Here is a 9,976-nt window from a genome sequence, read left to right as displayed (position 1 = left end):
GCCCAGCCTCACGTGTTAGGATGTGTCAAGACTACAGTAAAAACATGTTATAAACACAAGTCGGCAAAATATCCTTTTATCATCACAGACATGTTATGTCAGCGACTAAGTGGAGACCAGTCTTTGTAATGGATAACTGTGAAACACAGGTTAGGACTACCAATAAGTTGCTGATTTGTATACAACCTCTTTGTGATGTGTGTTGCAATAAGTCATCAGTATGTTATAACATGTTCCCTGCAGATGTAGACGCACCCAGCAGAATATGGATGAAGAATTTGAGCACTTTCCACTTCAGGGAATCATAATATTCATCTCATTTTTGAACGGCAACTGCAAACTGTCCTGTGACGATAAGATACAGACACAGACAGAAGGAAGACGGAACGAACAGGCAAACAGACGTTATTACTGAATGGGAACCACTGGGATACTCACTACGTTTCAAGATAGTCATATAGACAAAGGTACATCGCTCGTTCGAAATTCCCCACATTACATATATATCTATAATTAGTTTCGAAACAGATGGTTGATTTTAATAAATAACTATATGAATAAGTAAATAAAAATATATAAATAAAATAAAACAAATAAATAGTAGATGAAGAAAAATAAAATGTAAAACTTAAATAGAAAATACAAAAGTACATAAATAAAACACTGAATAATATGCAATCAAGATCAACTATACCTCTTTCTTGCAGTCAGAATGAACTTCAAATGTCCACATACATAAGCTTTGACATAATTCAGTCAGTGCAAAATAAATCATCATTTAGGGAAAAATATAGTAAACTATCGTAACAAGCTATAATTACTCTTTTCACACATTTACCCTTCACATAAAAAACCTATTTCAAAAAAGTCAATTCCTAGAAGAAGCTCTTTCTAGTCTTTCAACTGAAAAGGAAGAACCAGAATAAAAGGAGAAGGAGGAGATGATAAAAAGGAATCAGGAGGAAAAATGAAGAGCAGGCAGGCAGGGGCGAGAGGGAGGAAATGCAAATATTATGGAGACAGTTCTTTCTTTCACACCTCTCAGAGCATCTTCTCTCTCTCTCTCTCTCTCTCTCTCTCTCTCTCTCTCTCTCTCTCTCTCTCTCTCTTTTTCCACACTCAAGGAGAAGTCTTTGTTTGTGCTGAGAGAGAGAAGAAGAAGAAGAGAGAGAAAGAGAGAAGAAGAGAGAAGAAGAGAAGGAAGAAGTTATAAGAAGCAGATGATATGTGAGTTCCGTATGAAAATATTTTCCTTTATTTATTTACTTATATATATATATATATATATATATATATATATATATATATATAATATATATATACATATATATATATATATATATATATATATATATATATATATATATATATATTATATATATATATATATATATATGTATATATATATATATATATATATATATATATGTATATATATATATATACTACTAACTATATACTATATATATATATGGCATGTGACAATATAATGCTAATAATATATATGTTACAATATAGTATATATCAAGTATTCCCTTTAGTAAAAAAAAACACTAAAACAAAAATATCTCAAAATACTTATGACTACACAACAGATGATTAAAATCTATTTACATCTAAACAAACTCCTACAAAAGTAAAGTTAGAACGAATAAAAAAATGTCTAAATGGAACATCTAACATCCCATAATATTCCCACTGCAAACCAAATATTAACCAGATATTAGCGAAAGAGTATTTACACTCAACAAAATCTACGATCAGTGGATTTTTTAATTCTGTATTTGCTATCATTTCAAAGCACTGATATTTCCCGGTAAAATTAACCCTTTGTAAAATTCAAATGAATGATCAATAGATATTCTCTCTCTCTCTCTCTCTCTCTCTCTCTCTCTCTCTCTCTCTCTCTCTCTCTCTCTCTCTCTCCTTTCCTATAAAAATAACTTATTATATATCAAATACCACATTCACCATCAACCCGCAGGCTTCTGACTTCCAGGTAAAACTATAATCTATGCCAATCCTACCTTCCACCCACTTCGGTCAACCTCAGGGTCAGGATAATCCTTTGAGACGTCGAGGTCCTTCCCAGGACAGAGGTCAGGATAATAGAATAGTTTTGTGAGATTCCTTCAAAGAACTCAATCCAGTTGTTTGGCAAAGACTGTTCTATAACGCCACTGAAAGAGAGAGAGAGAGAGAAGAAGAAAGAAGAAGAAGAAAGAAGAAAGAAAAAGAAGAGAAAACACAACGTTCTCTCTCTCCTTCTCTCTAGAGTGACAGGTGCCTGTAGGGACAACTCCTAACGTCACCTGACCTTACCTGAAAAGATCATCGTGACCTTTGACATCGTGACGACAAAATCCGCTTTAAAGAAGACATCAAGTCCCACGAAGTATGCCGTTTCAATATCATGATTATTCATGAAAATTAGAAATTAATAACTGATATCCATAACTGCCCAATAATTATACCCATAATCATAATAATTATCATAATTATGATAAAATACAAAGAATATTTTATCATTAAAACGTCAATCCTCGATTACACTGATAATCATAATCAAATTATATAATTGCAGTAGAATTACAATTATAGTTAAAATGGCATCACGTTTTATTATATTGATATCCATAATTATCATAATTATGACAAATACAATTAATATTTATACTTATAAAAAAAAGTTTGCTCAATTATACAGAAAATCAAGTCAAATTATCATAATTATGACAAAACAATTAATATCTATATTTAAATGTCACTGCTAAATAGATAATCACACATATATATATTATATATATACATATATATATACATATATATATATATATATATATATATATATATATATATATATATATATATATATATATATATATATATATATATATATATATATATATATATAATATATATATATATATATATATATATATATATATATATATATGCTATATATATATATATATATATATATATATATATATATATATATAACACTAATATATATATATATATATATATATATATATATATATATATATATATATATATATATATATATATGTATATATATATATATATATATATATATATATATATATATATATATATATATATATGTATATATATATACTCTTTCTCTCTATATATATATATATATATATATATATATATATATATATATATATTGTGACAGAAGTGTCAGTGTCTGTTCTTCAAATCAAACCTGATAATCTAAGTGCTTGTCCCGGAGTCTAAGGCACCATTTATATATGGGGAAATGGTCCAGTCTAGTACACCATTTTATATAGTGACCCCGGAGTGTCAGTGTCAGTTCTTTAAATCAAACCACCTGGTATCTAAATTGTGATATTTGATTGCCAAAACTTACCATTTTATTCAACAATTATAGTTACTCCACAAAAGCCAGACACCTGAACCCTCATCACACATAAAGACATTGGTTCTCTAAAGCAACAGTGATCCCTTATAAAACTTATCAATCATGAAGAAAGAAAGCAGATTAAGTTCGTTAAACAGGTGTGAGAGTAAAATCTAAAGGCATCACTCCATTAACATTATAAAGTTCAAAGTATTTCTATTTATTTCATTTCCCTGGTTTCGAGCTCACTTCAATTACTTGAGAAAACATCTCTTACTCTATCTCTGTTCAAATCAAAATTACAATTGGGTCAATGAATGAAACTGTGATATAATATTTTTATACAAAAATTTATTTCTAAATTCAAGATTATACATGACATTTAACAGTCTCAGGAAATCTATTATTACTCGAAACAAAACAAAATTAGTTAAATCTGAATTAATCATCAGTCAAAAATTAAATCAGAAATTAATTTATTAATTCATCAAAAATTATTCAGAATTTAAATTGTTAAATAACAAAGCTTGATTGAAAAATATACTGTAAATGATGAATTCCACGTGTTAAATAAAATAAGGCAAATAAATCAATCATATTAAAATGTGGATACAAAAGACACAGAAATATACTCTGCAAAAGATTAAATATCAAAAAAAATGTAAAGCAAAAGTTAAGGCAATAGCAAATACATCACATATATGCATAAAAGAAAAATTCTTCAAAAGATAAAGCATAAAACATATAACACGAAAAAATATTAAAAAGTGAAAAGGTATCTTTACATATAACCACTCTAAATATTTTCTTAATTACTAAACCCACAATTATATGTTTTACAATGCCTTGGTACCAAATGCTTCGTGTCTTTAACCAGGCGCCGTTATAATAAAATACACTGTTCAGATAACTCAGACACATTTATGAAATTAAACAGTTAAAGGATATGAGTGACCATCGTCTACAAAATATCAAATTACATTAAGCAAGGACATTATTAATCCCGCAGAACAAGAGAATCTCTAATTATTATAATAAGAATGGAAAACATCGCTTCTAATAACATTCCTGAACGACATTAGGCAACTTTTGTAATGGAATCTTCCACCCCACAATGTTTTTGATCGCGGCCCATAGTGCCTTGTTCGCTAATGGAGAAGGTGATATCTCAGCAAGTTTTGAAACTGACTAAACAAACGCGTCCCTATACAACAAACAACGCCACCTCTCTCAGCTTGACTATACAGTCGTCTCAAACCATACAGCGTTTAATCACCGTAACTTTACGCTAGCTCTTTTACAGCATACGCGCATCTGAACATAAGATCACACAGTATACGACAATACACACATACACACGGGGAGATTACTGTATTATGAAAACCACAGCATAAGACTCCTCCCCCAAGAAGATTGGTTATCCCGGGGTTGAATCCAACGATTCACAACGGGATAAGTAATCAGCAACCACATTGTTCTTACCTCCAGATATGCTGTACCTTAATATTATAGGGTTGCAAGCACAGAGACCACCGAGTGAGTCTCTGGTTGTGATTCTTGATCCACTGTAAAAACGTGAGCGGATTGTGATCAGACAGCACTAAAATCTCTTCATTCCTAGGTCTGTTCACATACACTTCAAACTTTTTCAATGCTGTGATTAAGGCTAGAGTTTCTTTTTCTATCGTGGAATACACTTTCTGATGTTTTTTCAGTTTTGAAGACATGAAACATACGGGATGCAAAAGTTCACTTTCATCTTCTTGAAGCAGTACAGCTCCAATTCCACAGTCAGAGGCATCAACTTGTATCACAAATTTCTTATTGAAGTCTGGAGCCCAAGAACTGGTCTTGAAGTTAAAATGGCTTTTACCTTCTCAAAGGATTCTTGACATTCTGTAGTCCAAACAAACTTAGCCTTGGGACTAGTTAAGTCTGTTAAGGGGCTACTACAGCTGAGAAATTCGGGCAGAAACGTCGATAGAATCCTGCCATGCCCAAAAATCTCTGTAACTGTTTTCTAGTAGTAGGTGGGGTAGCCTTATGGATACCCTCTACATTAGCGTTTACTGGAGCGAGAGGCCTTTCCCAACTTCAAACCCAAGATACTGCACAGTTGCCTTCCCTGAACTCACTCTTCTCAAGGTTGACTGTTAGTCCTGCTTCCTTAGTTTCTTGAAAACTTTCCTCAGGATCTTCAGATGTTCTTCCCATGTTGTAGAGTAAATGACTATGTCATCCAGATATACACCTACTCCTTCTATGGACCCTAGCAGTTGATCCATCACTCGTTGAAACGTTGCAGGTGCATTCATCAGACCAAATGGCAGAACAGTATACTGATACAGTCCAAAAGGAGTAATAAAAGCTGACAGCAATTTAGCACTCTCATCTAAGGGAATTTGATAGTATCCCTTCAACAGGTCTATCTTGAGACAAACTTGGCTTGCCCAACATTATCAAGTAACTGATCTATAAGAGGCAAGGGATAATTGTCAGCCACACTGATGGAATTCAGCTTCCTATAATCAGTACACATCCTAAATGAGCCATCAGGTTTCTGAAGGAGAACTGTAGTGACTTGAACTGGGTTCTGCTAATCCATGCTGTAACAAATACTCAACTTCTTTCTTCAAAACATCTCGATGATAAGGTGATAGGCGATAAGCTCTCTGTTTGAATTGATGTCCATCTTCTTGGGTCTTGATCTCATGCTTGGTCAGATCAGTACACCTAGGTACATCTACAAATAGTTCTGCAAAACTTCTAATCACTTCACGCTATTCACCACCTTGCTCAACACTCAGATGTTTCAGTTTATCCTCCAAAATTCCAAAATTGAAGAATTACTCATCTTGCTTTCAACTCCCAATTCATACCCATCATTGTCTTCTGTAGTTGAAGTTGTCTCAAGTTATTAACACAGTTTCCATTTTGGTTTCTGAGAAGTAAGGTTTTAAGAGGTTTACATGTACCTTCCTTTTTCGTCTTCGTCTTTCTGGTGTTTCAATTACATAAGTTCTATCACTTAACCTCTCAATTATCTTGTAAGGACCATGAAACTTGTTGGAAAGGGGAAATCTCTTGACAGGTAAAAACACTAACACTTGTTGACCAACACTAAAATTTCTTAGCTTAGTCTTCTTATCATATCTCCTTTTCATTTTCTCTTGACTCAGTTTCAGATTTTCTAAAGAGAATTTTCTAATCTCTTCCAATCTTTTCCTCAAGTTCTTTACATACTCTCCTTGGATTTCCACTTGATTTTCTTCCCAATTTTCTGCAAGAATTTTCAATGGTCCTCTCACTTCTCTACCAAAAATCATCTCGTTAGGTGAACAACCCATGCTTTCTTGATAAGCATTCCTAATTTCAAATAACATCAATTGTACACCAACATCCCAGTCTCTGCCTGACTTAGAACAATACTTAGTCAGCATACTTTTCAATGTCTGGTGAAACCTTTCCAAGGCTCCTTGAGTCTCTGGGTGATATGCAGTGGACAACTGTTGTTTCACTCCTAACAAGTTCATCACATCCTGAAACAGTTTGGAAGTAAAATTGGTTCCTCTATCACTTTGTACAATCTCTGGTATCCCAAACTTTGAGAAAAACTCCACTAGTCTCTCAGCAACTATCTTGGCAGATATGTTTCTAACAGGGATTGCCTCAGGATATCTTGTCACAGGACACATCAATGTTAACAGATACTCATGACCCTTCTTCGTCTTCGGCAGTGGTCCAACCATATCTATAATCACCTTGCTAAAGGGTTCTCCTCTAACTTCTATAGGTTGTAGGGGGGCTTTCTGATTGGTTTCATTTGGCTTTCCAGCTATCTGGCAGGTATGACATTCCCGACAGAACTTGCTAACATCTTTGTGAAGTCCAGGCCAGAAAAAATATTTCATGGTCTTCTCCACAGTCTTCCTAATTCCCATATGTCCAGACTCATGAGCTACTGCTACTACTTGCTTCCTCAATGGACGTGGGATCAAAATTTGATGATATTCAAACATTCAGCATCTCCTGGTATATCTGCAGGTCTATGCTTCCTCATCAGCAAACCTTCCTTCAGATAATAACAGGTAGGAGTTTGTTGCATCTCTTCTGATCAACAACTCTGAAAAACAGCTCAGCTAAGGATACATCCTTTTCTGTAGGTCCATTAGCTTCTCCCTGGTCACCTGACCAACTTCAAGGGTTGAGCTCTCAATATCTGCTAACTCAGCTACTGTAGTTTCACTGTTATCTTCAGGAACATCTTGACTACTCAGAGTCTCTTCAGGGACGACAGCTTCTTCTTGGGAAACCTCTTCTTGATCAGCACTAGGGGAAGTATCATTTCTCTGGAACAACTCTTCTAAGCTCAATGATCCTTCTTGAGTGGGTAAATCCTCAGGCTCTTCACTTGCAGGCATAGTCCTCTTCATACTCCTAGTAGTCACACAGCTAGGAAACAGGTGGGGGTTATTCTTCTCCAAATCTACCGTAGGACTAATCCTCAATGGTTTATCTGTCACTATAGGACAAGGAACAAATGGCACACTACCAACTTCATTCCCTAACAGAACATGTACACCTTCAACAGCCAGTGAGTACTTTACAGCAAAATCAACATCTCCTGTCACCAATTCACATGACAGGTGTAAGCGGCATATAGGAGTTACCTCTTCTCCTCCTATACCCTTCAAAATAAAGAGAATCTCCTGTAAGATTCTCCTCCAACTGGGGGTGAGCACCATGGACTACCACACTATGGTTGCTCCCTGTATCACGTAACACCTTGACTGGTACCTGCACACTTCCTCCTGGAGTTGTCAGCGTACCCTCATAGATATATGGCTTAAAAGCCTCCAAACTGCTCAGCCACTCACTGCTTGAAGTTACATTTCCACTGGTTGCTAAACATTCAGCTTGTTTAGTCTCAGTCTTCACTGGAGCTTGACTCCTCCTCACATTGTTCTTTGTAGTCTGTTTCACCTGGTCATTTCTTACTACTTGACCAACTGGTTTGGACAATGTGTCTGATGACACTCCCACTGAAGTGTCCTGCTCTTCCACACTTGTAGCAGACAACATTAGGCTTCTGTAATTGCCTTGCAACATTATTATATGAGGATTTTACATTAGCTTGCTGAGGGATATTACCCTGAAATGACTTGGTATTACCACTTGTAGGATTCCCATTAAATCTGCTCCTGAAATTTGGATGAGACCTAAAACCTGTGCGTTGATTCTGGTACTTGACATTATAGCTCCTTCTGCTGCTGATGATATTGAAATCCTCGCTGAGTGTAGCAGCTTTGTCAAGTTTATTCACCTCTCTCTCTCAAATAGGCTCTTATGTGTTCAGGAATTCCCTAAGATATTGTTCAAGGACAAATAATTCTTCAAGATCTTCAAATGTTTTAACTTTAGCAGCCTCCAACCATCGTTTAAAACATCTTCTTACTTTGTACGCATAATCCAAGAAAGTTATCTGGTCATCCTTTCTCAAAGATCTGAATCTTTCATTATAATATTCAGTGTCATCTGGTAAACTTGTAGCACATTGTGTTTAAGTACCTTGTACTCTTTACACTGCTCAGCTGATAAGGCTAAATAGGCACTTCTTCCTTTACCAATGAGAACACTCTGTAACAAGACTGACCATTTATCCTCTGGCCATCCCATACCTGCAGCCACTTTTTCAAAGTGATCAAAAACTCATCTGGAGCTTCTTCTGTAAACTTTGGAATTAGCTTCTGCACTTTTTACTACATCAAATACAGGGTCTGAATCACCTTGAGTAGGGTTAGAAGGTGTTACGGGCAATTCAGCTGTAGCTTTCAACCTTTCCATCTCTCTTGTGTCTAGCTATTTCTCTTTCTTCTTCTGCTATTTTTCTTAATTCTTTTTTCTTTCTCGTTTTCTCTTTCTTTTCTTTCTCTTTTTCTCTGTCTTCTTTTTCTCTTTCAGCCTGCATTTTTTCTCTTTCAGCCTGCATCTTCAGCTTAATCAAATTTGCTTCTGCTTCTAGACGTCTAAGCTCTGCTTCTGCATCACTTTTCTTTCTTTTGCCCATGTTTATCTATAAGTTCTGCCTCAGCTGTGTTCAACAATTCTTGAGCTTCTCCAGCTCTTCATCTATTTTACCAGAGTCCATCAATGCTTGGATTGCAATGAATTTTATTTGTGCCTTTTACCATGTTGGCAGACACCTGACCACCATATGCTACTGCTATCTCACTCCACTGTGCTTTAGTCAGAGTGATTTCAGATAACTCTTGGATGGAGGGGTTTGCTAAAAAACTCTTGAACATTGAAGGGAGCCATCTCTCTCAGTTACCCAACTAATAATTAAATATGACAACAATTCAACACAATAAATTGCAAAAAACAATTATATGGTCACTCTCCCAAAATGCAAAGAACAATTATTATATGGTCACTCTTCTCACAAAATAAAAGAACTATATGGTCACTCTCCTCATAAAATATGTCCCTAACACCACCAGTATGCACCAGAGTGATATTTGTGATCTGTTTTCCCAGGGTCTTAGGCACCACTTATATATGTGACGAAGTGTCCAGTGTCTGTTC

This window comes from Macrobrachium rosenbergii, chromosome 26 (assembly GCF_040412425.1).
Source record: "Macrobrachium rosenbergii isolate ZJJX-2024 chromosome 26, ASM4041242v1, whole genome shotgun sequence".
Taxonomy (NCBI): Eukaryota; Metazoa; Arthropoda; class Malacostraca; order Decapoda; family Palaemonidae; genus Macrobrachium; species Macrobrachium rosenbergii.
Note: the sequence above shows the minus strand (reverse complement) of the source record.